This window comes from Capra hircus, unplaced genomic scaffold (assembly GCF_001704415.2).
Source record: "Capra hircus breed San Clemente unplaced genomic scaffold, ASM170441v1, whole genome shotgun sequence".
NCBI lineage: Eukaryota > Metazoa > Chordata > Mammalia > Artiodactyla > Bovidae > Capra > Capra hircus.
In genome coordinates, this window is record NW_017189685.1 from 56,717 (window position 1) to 71,771 (window position 15,055).

Below are 15,055 nucleotides of genomic sequence, written 5' to 3' on the forward strand. Positions count from 1 at the left end.
CTGTTGCTTCCTGACCTGCAGATAGGTTTCTCAAGAGGCAGGTCAGGTGGTCTGATACTCCTATCTCTTGCAGAATTTTCCAGTTTATTGTGATCCACACAGTCAAAAGCTTTGGCATAGTCAAAAGCAGAAATAGATGTTTTTCTAGAACTCTCTTGCTTTTTTGATGATCCAGTGGATGTTGGCAATTTGAGCTCTGGTTTCTCTGCCTTTTCTAAAACCAGCTTGAACATCTGGAAATTCATGGTTCACGTATTGCTGAATCCTGGCTTGGAGAATTTTGAGCATTACTTTACCAGCGTGTGAGATGAGTGCAATTGTGCAGTAGTTTGAGCATTCTTTGGCATTGCCTTCCTTTAGGATTGGAATGAAAACTTTTCCAGTCCTGTGGCCAGTGCTGAGTTTTCCAAATTTGCTGGCATCTTGAGTGCAGCACTTTCACAGCATCATCTTTCAGGATTTGAAATAGCAACTGGAATTCCACTCCACTAGCTTTGTTTGTAGTGATGCTTTCTAAGGCCCACTTGACTTCACATTCCAGGATGTCCGGCTCTAGATGAGGGATCACACCATCGTTTTGTACTTTTTCTTTTTTGTACAGTTCTGTGTTTTCTTGCCACCTCTTAATATCTTCTGCTTCTGTTAGGTCCATACCATTTCTGTCCTTTATCAAGCCCATCTTTGCATGAAATGTTCCCTTGGTATCTCTAATTTTCTTGAAGAGATCTCTAGTCTTTCCCATTTTATCGGTTTTCCTCTATTTCTTTGCATTGATCCCTGAAGAAGGCTTTCTTATCTCTTCTTGCTATTCTCTGGAACTCTGCATTCAGATGCTTATATCTTTCCTTTTCTCCTTTGCTTGTCGCTTCTCTTCTTTTCACAGCTATTTGTAAGGCCTCCTCAGACAGCCATTTTGCTTTTTTGCATTTCTTTGTCTTGGGGACGGTTGATCCCTCTCTCCTGTACAATGTCATCAACCTCTGCCCATAGTTCATCAGATCTAGTCCCTTAAATCTACTTCTCACTTCCACTGTATAATCAGAAGGGATTTGATTTAGGTCATACCTGAATGGTCTAGTGGTCTTCCTTACTTTCTTGAGCTTAAGTCTGAATTAGGCAATAAGGATTTCATGATCTGAGCCACAGTCAGTTCCCGGTCTTGTTTTTGCTAACTGTATAGAACTTCTCCAACTTTGGCTGCAAAGAATATAATCAATCTGATTTCAGTGTTGACCATCTGGTGATGTCCATGTGTAGAGTCTTCTCTTGTATTGTTGGAAGAGGATGTTTGCTATGATCAGTGCGTTCTCCTGGCAAAGCTCTATTACCGTTTGCCCTTCTTTATTCTGTATTCCAAGGCTAAATTTGCCTGTTACTCCAGGTGTTTCTTGACTTCCTACTTTTGCATTCCAGTCCCCTGTAATGAAAAGAACATCTTTTTTCGGTGTTAGTTCTAAAAGGTCTTATAGGTCTTTATAGAACCATTCAACTTCAGCTTCTTCAGTGTTACTGGTTGTGGCATAGACTCAGATTACTGTGATATTGAATGGGTTGCCTTGGAAACGAACAAAGATAATTGTGTCGTTTTTGAGATTGCATCCAAGTACTGCATTTCGGACTCTTGTTGACCATGATGGCTACTCCATTTCTTCTGAGGGATTCCTGCCCGCAGTAGTAGATATAACGGTCATCTGAGTTAAACTCACCCATTCCAGTCCATTTTCGTTTGCTGATTCTTACAATGTCTACATTCACTCTTTCCATCTCCTGTTTGACCACTTGCAATTTGCCTTGATTCATGGACGTAACATTCCAGGTTCGTATGCAATATTGCTCTTTACAACATCAGACCTTGCTTCTATCACCAGTTGCATCCACAATTGGGTATTGTTTTAGCTTTGGATCCATCCCTTCATTCTTTCTGGACCACTGATCTCTAGTAGCATATCGGGCACCTAATGACCTGGGGAGTTCCTCTTTTGATATCCTATCATTTTGCCTTTTCATGCTGTTCATTGGGTTCTCAAGGCAAGAATACTAAAGTGGTTTACCATTCCCTTCTCCAGTGGACCACATTCTGTCAGACCTCTCCACCATGACCCGCCCGTTATAGGTGGCCCCAGACAGCATGGCTTAGTTTCATAGAGTTGGACAAGGTTGTGGTCCTTGTGATTAGACTGACTAGTTTTCTGTGATTATAGTTTCAGTGTGTCTGCCCTCAGATGTCCTCTTGCAACACCTACCGTCTTACTTGGGTTTCTCTATATTGGCCTGTAGTTTTCTTTTTTTGTGGTATCTTTGTCTGGTTTTGGTATTACGGTGATGGTGGCCTTGTAGAAGTTTGGAAGTTTACTTTCCTTTGCAATTTTCTGGAAGAGTTTTAGTAAGGTTTAGTAAGAGTTTAAGTTAGTGCTTCTCTAAATTTTGTAGAATTCAGCTGTGAAGGCATCTGGTCCTGGGTTTTGTTTGCTGAAAGCCTTCTGATTACAGTTTCAATTTACGTGCTTGTGATGGGTCTGTTAAGACTTGTATTTCTTCCTTGTTCAGTTTTGGAAAGTTATACTTTTCTAAGAATTTGTCCATTTCTTCCAAGTTGTCCATTTTATTGGCATACGGTTACTGATAGTAGTCTCTTATGATCCTTTGTATTTCTGTGTTGTCTGTTGTGATCTCCATTTTCATTTCTAATTTTGTTGATTTGATTCTTCACCGTTTGTTTCTTGATGAGTCTGGTTAATGGTTTGTCAATTTTACCTTCTCAAAGAACCAGCTTTGGGCTTTGTTGATTTTTGCTATGGTCTCTCATTTGTTTTACATTTATTTCTGCCCTAATTTTTAAGATTTCCTTCCTTCTACTAACCCTTGGGTGATTCATTTCTTTTTCTAGTTGCTTTAGGTGAAGAGTTAGGTTGGTTGTTTGACTCTTTTCTTGTTTCTTGAGGGAAGCCTGTATTGCTATGAACCTTTCCCTTAGCCCTGCTTTTACAGTGTTCCATAGGTTTTGGGTTGTTGTGTTTTCATTTTCATTCATTTCTATACATATTTTGATTTCTTGTTTTATTTCTTCTGTGACTTGGTTATTCAGAAGCGTGTTGTTCAGCCTCCATATGTTGGAATTTTTATTAGTTTTTTTTCCTGTAATTGACATCTAATCTTATTGCACTGTGGTCAGAAAAGATGCTTGGAATGATTTCAGTTTTTTTGAATTTACCAAGGCTAGATTTATGGCCCAGGATGTGATCTATCCTGGGGAATGTTCCATGTGCGCTTGAGAAAAAGGTGAAATTCATTGTTTTGGGTGGAATGTCCATATCAGTTAAGCCGTTTTAACTGATCTGTTATATAATTTAAACTTTGTGTTTCCTTGCTAATTTTCTGCTTAGTTGACCTGTCCATAGGTGTCAATAGGTTATTAAAATCTCCCACTATTATTGTGTTATTGTTAATCTCCCCTTTCATACTTGTTAGTATTTGTCTTACATATTGCGGTGCTCTTATGTTGGGTGCATATATATTTATAATTGTTATACCTTCTTGAATTGCTCCTTTGGTCATTATGTAGTGTCCTTTTTTGTCTCTTTACACAGCCTTTATTTTAAAATCTATTTTATCTGATATGAATATTGCTATTTCTGCTTGCTTTTGATCTTTAGTTGCGTGGAATATCTTTTTCCAGTCTGTATGTGGATTATCTTCACTTTCAGTCTGTAGGTGTCCCTTGTTTCGAGGTAGGTCTCTTACAGACAGCATATATAGGGGACTTGTTTTTGTATCCATTCAGCCAGTCATTGTCTTTTGGTTGGGGCATTCACCCCATTACATTTAAGCTAATTATTGTTAAGTATGATCCCGTTGCCATTTACTCTGTTGTTTTGGGTTTGAGTTTATACAGCCTTTCTGTGTTTTCTGTCTAAAGAAGATCCTTTAGAATTTGTTGGAGAGCTGGTTTGGTGGTGCTGAATTCTCTCAGCTTTTGCTTGTCTGTAAAGCTTTTGAATTCTCCTTCATAATTTGAATGAGATCCTTGCTGGGTACAGTAATCTGGGCTGTAGGTTTTTCTCTTTCATCACTTTAAGTATGTTCTGCCATTCCCTCCTGGCCTGAAGAGTTTCTGTTGAAAGATCAGCTGTTATCATTACGGGAATCCCCTTGTGTATTATTTGTTGTTTTTCCCTTGTTGCTTTTAATATTTGTTCTTTGTGCTTGATCTTTGTTAATTTGATTAATATGTGTCTTGGGGTGTTTTTTAAAGAGAGCTCTAGTCTTTCCCATTCTGTTGTCTTCCTCTATTTCTTTGCATCGATCGCTGAAGAAGGCTTGCTTATCTCTTTTTGCTATTCCTTGGAACTCTGCATTCAGATGCTTATATCTTTCCTTTTCTCCTTTGCTTTTCGCCTCTCTTCTTGTCACAGCTATTTGTAAGGCCTCTCCAGACAGCCATTTTGCTTTTTAGCATTTCTTTTCCATGGGAATGGTCTTGATCCCTGTCTCCCGTAAGAAAATTAGAGATACCAAGGGAATATTTCATGCAAAGGTGGGCTCGATAAAGGACAGAAATGGTCTGAACCTAACAGAAGCAGAAGATATTAAGAAGAGGTGGCAAGAATACACAGAAGAACTGTACAAAAGATCTTCATGACCCAGATAATCACGATGGTGTGATCATTCACCTAGAGCCAGACATCCTGGAATGTGAAGTCAAGTGGGCCTTAGGAAGCATCAAAGCTAGTGGAGGTGATGAAATTCCAGTTGAGCTGTTTCAAATCCTGAAAGATGATGCTTGGAAAGTGCTGCACTCAACATGCCAGCAAGTTTGGAAAACTCAGCAGTGGCCACAGGACTGGAAAAGGTCAGTTTTCATTCCAATTCCAAAGAAAGACAATGCCAAAGAATGCTCAAACTACCACACAATTGCACTCATCTCACACGCTAGTAAAGTAATACTCAAAATTCTCCAAGCCAGGCTTCAGCAATACGTGAACCGTGAACTCCCAGATGTTCAAGCTGGTTTTAGAGAAGGCAGAGAAACCAGAAATCAAATTGCCAACATTGGCTGTATCATAGAAATGATTTTGCATTGCCTTTCTTTGGATTTGTAATGAAAGCTGACCTTTACCAGTCCTGTGGCCACTGCTGAGTTTTCCAAACTTGCTGGCATATTGAGTGCAGCACTTTCACAGCATCATCTTTCAGGATTTGAAACAGCTCAACTGGAATTCAATCACCTCCACTAGCTTTGTTTGTAGTGATGCTTTCTAAGGCCCACTTGACTTCACATTCCAAGATGTCTGGCTCTAGGTTAGTGATCACATCATCGTGATTATCTGGGTCATGAAGATCTTTTTTGTACAGTTCTGTGTATTCTTGCCACCTCTTCTTAATGTCTTCTGCTTCTGTTAAGTCCATACCATTTCTGTCCTTTATTGAGCCCATCTTTGCATGAAATGTTCCCTTGCTATCCCTAATTTTCTTGAAGAGATCTCTAGTCTTTCCCATTCTGTTGTTTTCCTCTATTTCTTTGCATTGATTGCTGAAGAAGGCTGAGTTCAAGGTGGGGTAAATTAGCAGGCTTTTTTGGAAGGTCTGAAAATATAAAGCCGTGAGTAAAGGCTAGACCCAGGGTGCATCTCCCTATCCAACCAGGGGGAAGCCATGCCCATTGGTAAGAACCACATATCCAGTAAGTCCCGTTTGGAGCCAGTCAGCTGACTGAGATATCCAGTTCCAGTTAGTGCCTGGCCACACAAAGGGAGGACCTGAACTGGGGTTGGAAAACACGGGAATGATTACGTTGCATATTTCCTGAGGCAAAAATCCAAAGTGTTTCCAATCATTGTAATTAAGCTGTTGGCTAACTTTTGGGGATGGTTCTGTTTGTTCCCAGCATATAGGGGCAGTATATATTAAATGTCCTTTTTTAGGAGTTAGCCATATAACTTCATCCCATATTTGGTAAACATCAGGTAAAAAACCATTAGATCTAGACCTGTTTGTCTTATGTGTAACAAAATAGTCTTTAAAACAAGTTAAAATTAAAAGTCACACTATGTCTATAGTTAAAGTGCAACGCATTGTACCAGTCTATTTTAGGGTTGTCATCAGATGAAGAAGAGTCATCATATGATTGTTGTTGAAGCTATTTGCAGACTTGGAGAAAGTCTTTTCCTTGAACTGGAGATGTCCATTACAGGAAGCCTTCCACTGATGAAGAGGGGAGTATTCCACAGACCCAGCAGTTAGACCGATTTTGGAATGTAGCATAGGAGTGAGCCCAGGACAGGAAGTCATTGTCTTGAGGATCAAATGGCAGACTCAGAATATTTGGAGTCAGCAGAAGTAAGCTCACATAGGTTATCAGGCCCGCCTGAAAAGTACAAAGTCAGAGCGTAGAAAGTAAAGACATAAAATGATGTCACTTAGTTTTGGTCGGGTGTCACCTCTTAACTCAAGTGTGATGTGCCCACGAATCAATTTCTGGCACTTTGATAGATGTGGGAGAAGAAAGAAGAACCTGGTAAGGGCCTTCCCAGAGGGGCTCGAGGGATGGGCCCCCAGATCTCAATGTTTTTATGAGGACTTGGTTTCTGGCTCAAATAGAGGCTTGTTTGGCTCAGAGGTGGGGTCAGGAGTTGTCTCCCAGAGTTCTGTTAATGTCTGTTGAAAAGCTGAGAGCTGATTACATAACTAATCAATTTTAAGGATTCAGGGTCTATAACAGTGTCTATGCGTAAGAAAGGCCTTCCATAAATACATTCAAAGGGGGACAGTTCGAGCCACTTTAAAGCTATCGGTAGGACTTTAATTGTCCTGAGTCTCGAGTTAATTTGCGCAGATGTCTTTTAATAATGTCATTAGCTTTTTTAACCTTTCCTGAGGATTGGGGTTTCCAGGAACAGTGTAAGTGAGCTTTAGACATCCCCTGAGTTACAGCAGCTTTACATGTGGAGCCATTGTCACTCTGAAGTCTCTGTGGCAGTCCAAACCGGGTGATGATTTAATGGATTAAAATCTTTATAACCTTTTTAGCCTGTTCACTATGACAGGGGTAAGCCTCAATCTGTCTAGTAAAAGTATCTACCCAAACTTGTAAGCAAGAACATCCATTAGCTTTTGGCATATGCTAAGTCACTTCAGTTGTGCCCGACTCTGTGTGACCCCATAGACGGCAGCCCACCAGGCTCCCCCATCCCTGGGATTCTCCAGGCAAGAACACTGGAGTGGGTTGCCATTCCCTTCTCCAATGCATGAAAATGAAAAGTGAAAGGGAAGTTGCTCAGTGGTGTCCGACCCTCATCAACCGCCTGGACTGCAGCCTTCCAGGTTCCTCCATCCATGGGATTTTCCAGACAAGAGTGCTGGAGTGAGGTGCCATTGCTTTCTCCTTTGGCATTTGAGTAAAATCAATTTCCCAGTCCTCTCCAGGATACTTCCCACTTCGTTGTAATCCAGATTTTGTTAGCTTTTCAGTCTTTGGGTTATTTTTCTGACAAACTTCACACCTTTTGATAATATTTTTTAAAGTTTTTATTAGATTTTTATCTTTAAACAAATGAGAAGCCATTTGGTAAGTACTCTCTGTTCCCAAGTGAAATCTCTGATCTAAAGCCTTAAGAATTTTTCATTGAGCATTTTCAGGAATTATTAATTGTCCATTTTTGGACTATAACCATCTTTTATCAGTAATCTTTGTTCCTCGATTTTTATATCTTTTAAATTTTTTCTCAGTATCTTGTGGTTTTTCCTGTTTCACTGGACCTGTGTAGATCAAAGGCGTCTGTAGTGAAGGGGTTTTGTAAAGTGCCACTTTTTTGGCTTGACAGTCTGCCAACTGATTACCTTTGGCTACTTTACTCCCATCTCTCTTGTGCCCTTTGCAATGCATAACAGCTACTTCTTTAGGACAATATATAGCAGTTAAAAGTCTCTGGATCTCTCTGAAATGTTTAATAGGTTCTCCTGTTGCTGTTTTAAACTGTCTGTCTTTCCATATTGCAGCATGAGCATGTAAAGTCAAATAAGCATACTTAGAATCAGTGTATATATTTACCCGCTGCCCTTTGTTTAACTCTAGAGCTCGGGTCAGAGCCACAAGTTCTACTAACTGAGCACTGGTTCCCTGGGGGAGAGATTTTGTTTCTAAAACCTGTTCGGCAGTCACCACGGCATAACCTGCTTTACGCTTTCCATCCCAAACAAAAGAACTGCCATCTGTAAATATTTCCATGTCAGGACTGTCTAATGGAGTATCTATTAGATCTTCCGGAGCTGCATAGTTTAAAGTTAGGAATTGGGAACAATCGTGATCAGGTGTTTTATTTTCCTTCTCAGGAAGGAAAGTGGCAGGATTTAAATTTCCACAAACTTTAAACTTAGTTACAGGTCTTTTTAACAACAATGACTGATATTTAAGAAGCCTACTGTCTGTCATCTAAATATTAACCTTAGAATTTAAGATTCTGCTCACATCATGAGAAGTCAGTAAGGTTTTGTCCATTAATTATTTTTAAAGCTTCAGGTGTTAATAAAGCCATTGTCCCAATTACTCTTAGGCACTGGGGCCACCCATGTGAAATTATGCCTTTTTTTCTTTTTCTCGTATTCCCTATCATAATAGACTGTTTGAGCCAGTTGTAACAGAGTATCTAAAGACTGATTTGGTCCATATGCCCATTTTAATAGCTTACAGCAGATATCTGGAGCTGACTGAGTGAGAAATACATCTTTTAAGATCACTTTTCCCTTGTTCCTTACAGAACCGGTCTAATTGTAAAATAGTATTATACTTAAGAGGCCCTCCAACTGGCCACTGTTTGCCATCCTCCAGTGGATACCGTGGCCATGTAGTATCACATAGGAAGACCAGGTGTGTCTTCTTTAAGCCCTGGGGATCAAATCTGTCTCAGGTTTTCAGGATAAAGTTCAAAGGAGTGAGGCTGGAATTTTTAGCTCCCATCTATAAGAGAGAAAAAAAGCAATCAGCACCATTTTTCTCCTGGAGGCGTCTCTCTCTGCTCTAGATGGGGGTGTACACAGACTTTACACCAAAAGCTTTTCCTTCCTGGTCGGACTTAGTCTGTCCCTCACCAACACAGGTGCCGTACTCATCCCTCCCGGTTCTACCACCGAGACAGGGTGGGGATGTACCAAGGATAGACTTGATAGCATCCCTACTTGATGTCCAGCTCTTTACCATTAACCTTGTTTGCCTCTGATGCCACCCAGGGTGCAGAGTAACCTTCTGGAATGCCTCCCAAGCTAAGACTGCTAGGGGAAACATTCTTCACCCGACTGCCTGTGCAAGACCCTGAGTATATTCCTGACCACAGTAAGACCGATACGAACATAAAATTGAGATGTTCCTTCCAAGCATCACCACACCAGTATAAGAGCCTCCTCTGGTCCACTAAGAGCCAGCGTTACCAAACGAAAAAACCCATCGTGGTCCCAATCTGAGTAACCTTTAACTTCAGAGATGTACTTGGAGCTAGAGCTCCACGTAGCTTCCAAATTTTTGATTCCTGGCGAGGCTAGGTGCTTTCTTGACTACCAATCCAAGTTTGGGACCTAAGGCACAGTACACAGTAACAGTATAGATCACAACTCCCTTGAAAGTCTATGATCCAATAAATTAGGTTAGTACTTATAATTCCCAAGGAGTTATGAAATGGTCAAAGAGACCGAAAAGTCTGACCAAGAAAGGAGAGTTCGGTCCACATGCTTTGCCCATTTCTGGTCGGTTCCCGAAGGAGACATTGGATGCCTCTTGGCACTGGCAGGTTGGTATAAACCCCCGACAGGTTTACGCCATAAGCCATATGAGGTCAACGTAGAACTGCAGAGCAGGGCTCCTCACTTGCTTTGCACAGGGCCTGTCATTCTTTCACACAGGCACCATAGAGTTAGTAAAGCATAGCAGAAAACGTTTTCACTAAGAGAACAAAGAACTAGATGCTCCAAGCATCCTTACCTTGTACTGAAGGATCCCAGACAAGCCCCCAAGATGAAAGGTTGTTGTTGAATCACGCAAAAACGCCGGGACTCTTGGCCCCCAGAGGAGATTAATTCAATCCAGGGCCAGAGATGAGGCTTGAGTGCTCAGAGCTTTTGTGTAATAAAGTTTTATTAAAGTGTAAGTGAGATAGAGAAAGCTTCTGACATAGTCATCAGAAGGGGGCACCTTCAGGGGGTATCCCCTTTCTAGTCTTTAGCTGGATGTTATAAAGTCACCAGCAGTCTTAATGAAAGAAAGGAATGTCTTAAAGCTCAGAATGGCACCAGGCCCCTCACCCATAAGATGCATTTTGGGATAATCTTGGCACCAAATTGTTCATTCTGGGCCATAAAATGATTAACTTGAATCTTGAAAAGGGCAGATCAGCATACAAATAGTTTCATTTACATAGATTAGGGGAACAATATCTGAATATAACATACTGGTTTGTCAAGTAGGTCCTGAGCCAAGAGGCGGAACCAACTTGAAGACAGAGTTTGGGGTAAGTACATAATACATTAGTTCCCTGGTGGCTCAGACAGTAAAGCATCTGCCTGCAGTGCGGGAGACTTTGATTCCTAGGGTCAGGAAGATCCCCTGGAGGAGGAAATGGCAATCCACTCCAGCACTCTTCCCTGGAAAATCCCATGGACAGAGGAGCCTGATAGGCTACAGTCCATGGGGTCGCAAAGAGTCAAGCACGACTGAGCGACTTCACTTTCACTTTTCACTTTCACATAGTATATTAGCATACCTTAAGATAAACATTTCCATAAGAGAAATGCATTGGTTATCTCTAGGTTTGACAATAGTTAACTTCAGGTGAAACCAGGTGTCATTATGGCAACACAGTATTTCAAGAGAAAACTTTTAAATTTGTATAGAGAAGGAAAAAATACGGCTAGTTTGTTATGGCTACTTTGTTTCCTCCTGCTGCTTAAGAGAGATAAAAATGTCTGACACCTGCAGGCTATTTCCTCTGTTTGGAGACTCCCTGGCCTTCCTGCTTGTTACCATCTCAGGGACATGGGATGTTCTAAATTCATCATTTGTATCAGGTTAATCAGGAGCCTTCCTTCTGGTCCCTTGAAGGAAGACGAACCAGGGCACTCACTCACACATATTCAGAGTTTTATCACAGTCCCTCCCCTTTCTGTGAAGGTTCCTAATTGGTGGTCTTCAGTCCACAGGAGGTGATCAAGCTGCTCTTAATTCAGGCTATGGGACCTGACTGGTTCTGTGTCCCGAGGCCTTACCTAATACTGGCTGTTACTGGTGAGTTGATCCATCCAGAGTTACTGGTTGAATGACTGGTGAGCTTGGTTGTGCAGAGAGTCAGAAAGCCAGTCCAAAAGAGTACCCAGAAAACCATCAGGTGGCATGCCTCCTTGTTAGTCTCAGAGTTCCTCCACTCCAGCCTGGCAAAGCCATCCATCTGGTGGCTCAAAGGGCCTGTGTGGTTGGAATCTCTTCTGGGGCCTCCAGAAATGTTGCAGAAAAACCAAGCACCATGCTCTAGAGAGCTAGAGAATTCAGTTTTATTACACTGGTGGGCCCAGAAGAGTTAACATTTCCAGCTTTGATCCTTGAACAAGGATTACATACTTTTCATAGGTAGTGCATGATCTCAGACTATAATGGGCAGTGCTGACTGTTAATAGGCTAGTTGAAACTAGGGGACTGGTTAGTACACAGCACGGGGGATGCCTGACCTGCACTCAAACAAACTTGGTTAAACATGATTACAGTGGTTGAGTATTGCAAAAGTAGGACAAGGGTGAGTGAGGTAAATTTCAACTCAGCATTAAATTTCCATTTTCCTGAAACTATGTAACTTATGTTACTTTGCCAGGATCAATTTGAGTTGCAAGGAGCAAGCTGAGTTTGGAAAGCAGAACCAGCATGAAGTTATTTCTAGCTGGGTGTAACTTTTAATTTTTCTCTTCAGCACTAATAGCTTAAGGTGAACAGTGCTGCTGGATTCCTAGTCTCTGAAGGAAAAGATTTAACTTTGGGACCAAAGACAATCTCAGTCACTCAGAGTTTTGTGCACATTTTTATTTAAAGTAAAGTGATAGAAAAAGCTTCTGACATAGACATCAGAAGGGGATAGGGGAGTATCTATCTCACTAGTGTAAGTAGGGCCTTATATACTTCTCAACCTGTTGTTGAGAATAGATAAAAAGAATGCCTCTCTTTTGTAAAGTTTCCAGTAGAACTTTCCCGAGGCATACATTCTGAGATAACTTTGGCATAAATTTAGCCAGGGAGACTGGGTTTCAGGCAAGCTTTCTGGGCAAGATATACTATTGCTATGTAATTAGGGGTACAAGTCTTGAGAAGCAGGTTCCCAGGCAAGGCTTGTTACAATTACAAATCATTAACATAGAGCCTAAGAAAAGCATATTCATAAGTAAGACATTGTGCTGTGTTGTCCTTAGTTCAGGTACTAAAGAAAAGCCAGTTCTCAGACAAGATACATTGTTGCATAAGGTTTAAGGAAAGCTAGAGCAGAGAGTGTTCACCAGTTCTTTAACTGCCTGCTAAAACTTTAACTCTTTTAGTATGCATAGGTTTTGTTTGTGCCAGCTAAGTCTCTACCCAGTCCTATTGGATTCTGTAAATATATCCTGCTGCTGCTGCTGCTGCTAATTCCCTTATGTCCAACTCTGTGTGACCTCATGGAGAGTAGCCCACCAGGCTCCCCTGCCTCTCAGATTCTCCAGGCAAGAACACTGGAGTGGGTTGCCATTTCCTTCTCCAGTGCATGAAAGTGAAAAGTGAAAGTGAAGTCACTTACTCGTGTCCAACCCCTAGCAACCCCATGGACTACAGCTTTCCAGACTCCTCGGTCCTATGTTGTTCAGATTCTCTGGGGTTTCTCAGTACCTTTGCTGGACCCCCAGGTTGGGAAATCTGTTGTGGGGCCTAGAACTTTTGCCACAGTGTGATAACCTCTTTGCTATAATTGTTCTCTGGTTGTGGGTCATCTGCTTGATGGCTCTCTGATGGTGCTATTGACAGCCTCTTTCAGGAGGACCACACACCATGCTTCCCAGGATTGCTGCTGCAGAACCCTTATCCCCATGGCCACTGCTGACCCATGAGTTTGCAGGAAACACTCAAACACTCAAAGGCAGGTCTGACTCAGTTTCTTGTGGAGGTCGCTGCTCCCTTCCCTGGGTCCTAATGCACACAAGGTTTTGTTTGTACCCTCTGAGCATGTTTGGTGTGTATGAGATTTCATTTTAAAATATGATTGCTCCTCTCTTCCTACAGTCTTGTGGTGGCTTCACCTTTGCCCTTGGACATGGGGTATCTTTTTTTTTTTGGTGGGTTCCAATATTCTCCTATTGATGGTTGCTCTAGGTGGTTGTCTGAGGAGGCCTTAACACTGAGAAAAGAAGAGAAGTGAAAGGCAAAGAAGAAATGGAAAGATACACCCATCTGATTGGCCTTCCAAAGAATAGCAGGAAGAGGAAAGAAAGGCTTTTAAGTGAACAATGCAAAAATATAGAGGAAAACAATAGAATGGGAAAGACTAAAGACGTCTTCAAGAAAATTAGAGCTATCAAGGGAATGTTTCATGCAAAGATGGGCACAATAAAGGCCAGAAATTGTTTGGACCTAACAGAAGAAGAATAAAAAGAGGTGGCAAGAATACACAGAAGCACTACACAAAAAAGACCATAATGACCCAGATAACTGTGATTGTGTGATCACTAACCTACAGCCAGACAATCTGGAGTATGAAGTCAAGTGGGCCTTAGAAAGCATCACTATGAACAAAGCTAGTGGAGGTGATGGAATTCCAGTTAAGCTATTTCAAATCCTATAAGATGGTGTTATAGTGCTGTACTCAATATGCCAGCAAATTTGGAAAACTCAGCAGAGGCCACAGGACTGGAAAAGGTCAGTTTTCCTTCCAATCCCAAAGAAGTGCAGTGCTGAAGACTGTTCAAATTATCACACCATTGCAGTCATTTCATATGCTAGCAAGGTAATGTCCAAAATCCTTCATACTAGGCTTCAACAGTGCATGAACCAGGAACTTCCAGGTGTACAAGATGGATTTAGAAAAGGTAAAGGAACATTTTTTATAGAAAAAGCAAGAGAGTTCCAGAAAAACATCTATATCTGCTTCATTGACTATGCTAAAGTCTTTGACCGTGTGGATCAACAAACTATGGAGAATTCTTAAAGAGATGGGAATACCAGACCACCTTACCTGCCTCCTGCAAAACCTGTATGCCGGTCAAGAAGCACCAGTTAGAACTGGACATGAAACAATGGACTTCTTTAAAACTGAGAAAGGAGTAGGTCAAGGCTGTGTATTTTCATCCTGCTTATTCAACTTACATGCAATGCTGGGCTGGATGTGGCACAAGCTGGAATCAAGATTGCTGGGAGATATATTAACAATCTGAGATACATAGATGACATGACCATAATAGCAGAAAGTGAAGAGGAACTAAAGATCCTCTTTGTATAAATAAAAGAGAAGAGTGAAAAAATCCGGTTTAAAAGTCAACATTCAAAAAACTAAGATCATGGCATCCAGCCCCATCGTTTCATGGGAATCAGATGGGCAAACAACAGAAACAGTACCTGACTTTATTTTCTTGGGCTCCAAAATCATCAGATGGTAACTGTGGCCATTAAATTAAAAGATGCTTGCTCCTTGGAAGAAAAGCTATGACAAACCTAAATAGGGTATTAAAAAGCTCAGACATTACTTTGCTGACATAGGTCAGTATAGTCAAGCTATGGTTTTCCTAGTAGTCATCTATGATATGGGTCATAAAGAGGGTTGGGTCATAAAGAAGGCTGAATGTCAATTTTGATGCTTTCCAATTGTAGTGTTGAAGACTTGAGAGTCCCTTGGACTACAAGGAGATCCAACCAATCATAAAGGAAATCAGTCCTGAATATTCATTGGAGGAACTGATGCTGAAGCTGAAGCTCCAGTACTTTGGCTGCCTCTTTGGAAGTTCTGACTTACTGGAAAAGACTCTGGTCCTGGGAAAGATTGAGGGCAGGAGGAGAAGGGGATGACAGAGGATG